This window comes from Drosophila melanogaster, chromosome Y, assembly GCF_000001215.4.
Source record: "Drosophila melanogaster chromosome Y".
NCBI classification, from domain to species: Eukaryota; Metazoa; Arthropoda; class Insecta; order Diptera; family Drosophilidae; genus Drosophila; species Drosophila melanogaster.
In genome coordinates, this window is record NC_024512.1 from 983,236 (window position 1) to 986,927 (window position 3,692).

At 41.7% G+C, this 3,692-nt stretch overlaps 1 long non-coding RNA gene across 1 annotated transcript; it reads left to right on the top strand.

Moving 5' to 3' along the window:
• The first annotated feature begins 1,278 nt into the window (after positions 1–1,278).
• On the top strand, positions 1,279–2,695 carry Su(Ste):CR42412. The gene has a single exon (NR_026606.2). It is a non-coding gene; the product is annotated as a Su(Ste):CR42412 (long non-coding RNA).
• Positions 2,696–3,692: the final 997 nt, after the last annotated feature.

The window sequence follows — 3,692 nt, forward strand, 5'->3', positions numbered from 1 at the left end:
ACGCTCGTTACCGTCTTCAGATACTTGCACCAGCACTGCCCCTACACCTGACTTACTAGCGTCGCAATGTATTGTAAACGGCTTCGCAATTGCAAACGGCTTTCTGCATCCAATGGTGCAGAAAGTGTCGCGAAGTTTGCGACGAATTTCCGGTACCATCCACACAATCCCATGAAACAGCGCAAGCTTTTCAAGCTCTTCGGTAATGGAAAATCGGTAATCGCGGCCACCTTTTCAGGGTCCGTGCGTATTCCTCCGTCTCCGATAATGTGGCCCAAACAGCGTACTCGTCGCATACAAAAGTGACTCTTAGCGACGTTTAGCGTTAAGCCAACGCGCTTTATATGCAGGGCTAACTCCCTCAGTACATTCAAATGGCCCTCAAAACTGGAAGATACTATCAATAGGTCGTCTAAATAAATAAAAACCTCATTTCTCAAATGAGCAGGCACTACTTTGTCCATTAGCCGCGACATAGTGCTCGTGGCGTTACATAACCCAAAAGGCATGACTGTAAATTGGTATAACGGTCTACCTGGGACGGTAAAAGCTGTTTTGTCCCGAGATTGAGGATCCAAAGGGACCTGCCCATATGCATCCTTCAGATCGAGGCTCGATATGTACTCGGCCCTCGGTAATCGACTCAGTATCCTGTTTATTTGGGGTAACGGATATCCATCCTTCTCCGTAAAACTGTTGACTTTGCGACAGTGAAGACAAATTCGGACTTTACCTGCTTTAGTCACCATCACGATTGGCGAAGACCAAGCACTCTCCGACTCTTCTATCACCCCTAAGCGCAACATACTGTCAATTTCCGCATACATAGCTTTTTCGACGGCGGGGGAGACGGGGAAATGCCGTTGCTTCACAGGCCTAGCTGTTCCCACATCAATCGAGTGAGAGACCAAATTAGTCTTACCTAACCCTTCCCGACTAAATTAGGGAAAACAGTTGATTACATTTGCCAACTTAACCATGTCAACTTCGCTTAATTCGTGCTGATCCATCCAGTCACCGTTCTCCACGTATATTTTCAGCAGTCCTACTATACGTTGAGAATTACCATCTGCTGTCGCAGCTTCTCCTCTTAACGACTTGAACTTCTCGCTTTCCATCGCAGCTTGTACTAACCCTCCTCCAATACAACTAATCGACGCGCCTGAATCCAACAATCCATAGACCAGGCGATTCAATAAGCGAATCGGTAAGAACGGTCGAGGGTCTCGAGGTCCACGGCGAAAAGATCGTACGCATCTTGTTATTCTAGTGTCTTTGGTCCTGTCAACCCTTTTAGCACGTGTCAAAAACTCAAAGATAAAGACGATGACTTTGAAGTCTACAAGTCATATTTCTGTGAACGAGTGAACTGGCAACATGTCGAGTAAGTAACTAGGTTTTTCCTATAGAAATTATAGCAGTTCACAGTAAAATCTTGAACCCAGAACAACAACAACAACAACAGCAGCTGGATCAATTGGTTCCTCGGAATCAAGAGCAACGAATTTCTCTGCCACGTGCCCACCAACTACTTTCAGGACTCGTTCAACCAGATGGGCCTGGAGTACTTCAGCCAGACACTGGACGGATCCTGAAGCCGGTGTTCGACAGTTCTTCGGGCTTGTTCTACGACGATGAGAAAAAGTGGTACGGCATGATTCATGCCCGATACAAAGTATATGAGAGGAGACTTTGAATCGTGTCCGAATATCTCCTGTAATAGGAAGAACACCCTGCCAGTGGGCCTCAGCGATGTGTGGGGCAAGTCAACGGTGAAGATCTACTGACCACGCTGTAAAACTACTTCCATCCTAAAACTGATACACAGCCATGTTCGGGCCCAGCTGTCCGGACATCTTCTTAACGCAGCTGCCGAACTTGAGACCGCCCCTGGACGACCCACGGTAAGAAATTCTCCGAATATAGTCCTGGTTGTTTTCTAACCAAAGCGCTTAACTTGCAGTCCCTATGCTCTCGGTTGCACCAGAAGGCCTTGATGCCACTTAAATCGCCCAAGTCCTCACCAAATACTCGGCCAGCTAGTCCTCCTCCTCGCTCCGGCATTCCGAAGTCAAGCGCTTCAATGTTCTTCTAGGGATGACGTGTTTTTTTAACTCCACACAAAAGAAAGCAGAAATGTTTGTCCGATATATTGTTGTTGCAATTAAACAGATTCCGCAGTGCGTTGATATGGCCAGCTACCACCTACTAATACACCTCATACACCTCTGCCCTAAATACTTGGTTCAAAGTGTTCGGCCCAAGCTGGTCATTTCAAGCTCTCATTCGAGTAGCAAAGCATACTTTTCGTTAATAGTGGTAATCACCTGGGTTTAATAATAATATTAATCAATAAAACATTCAATTCAGTTTTTTATTAATATTTAATGTTAAAAGAGTTTCCAAAAGTGTTTTCCTGACTACATCAAATATTTTTTGATAATTTAATTTTAAATTTAACATTATTCTTTAAATATACAAATTCTGGTTTGATGTATTATAGGAGTGAGTAGAAGGTTAAAACATTATTTTTAATTTAAAGTAAAATTATAATTTTGATTCAATCATTTTTATGTAATTCTTTTTGTAGAGTATTCAATACTGGCAACTTCGTATTTTAGTTTGATTTCCCATGCTGTTGATTTCGCGCGTAAATTTAAACGCACTTTATTGCCTTTTTGGAAGAACGTTGCTTTGCTCTGGTCATATCTTGAGGCACGAAGTGCGGACACAAGCACTCAACAATTATTGCCTAATTAATTTTTCACACGACGCAAGATTAATACTCTAATGACAAATATTCTTATATAGTCATTTTTTAAATTTATTTTTTGACAATATGTACATAGATTTGGCTATTTCTAATCAATTTTCAAATAATAATAATGTTAAGGAAATACAAAACAAGAATTTTTCACATGGTGCCAATTGATCAAAAATAATATAGATTAAAAGTCAAAGAACTTCTAAGGTGAAGGGCATATTTTGTCAAATTTACAACGAGCATACGTGTGCACACATACAGTTGTCTGCTATCACTGTGTGCGTAGAAAAGAGCTGTTCGCTGTAGCGCTCTCCGCTCTCTCGATCTCTAACAAAAATTCGAGAGAGCCTGGAGCCACCTCTAGAGCCACGGCGAAAAAATCGTGTTCCAAAAAATCGTATGGCGTAACGCATCTTGTTATTCTAGTGTCTTTGTTGCAACGTTTGTTCTGCACATTAAGTTTTGATCGCCGAAGAAGACAGACATGCCTTGCTCCCGAATTAAACGCTTCAGAAAACGTTACGGCGACGCGGTAGACGCGTTACGCCGACGCGGTTCAGATCCGACAAATATTATATAGTTATAAATAATAGTATTAGGCCTAGTTAGTTTTTTTTTCCGTAATAAGTTTTTGACACTAACATGGACTGGTAACATTATCATATTGCGTGGTATTGCCGACGCGGTAGACGCGTTACGCCAACGCGGTTCAGATCCGACAAATATTATATAGTTATAAATAATAGTATTAGTCCTAGTTAGTATTTTTTTCGTAATAAGTTTTTGACACTAACATGGACTGGTAACATTATCATATTGCGTGGTTTGCTTACATTTTACAATTGAAATTATTTTGCAAAAACATTGAACTGGAAGTCTGAGGAGCCATCGCAGGTAGGTGTTAGTTGTTTTTTGGCTGTGGTTTGTT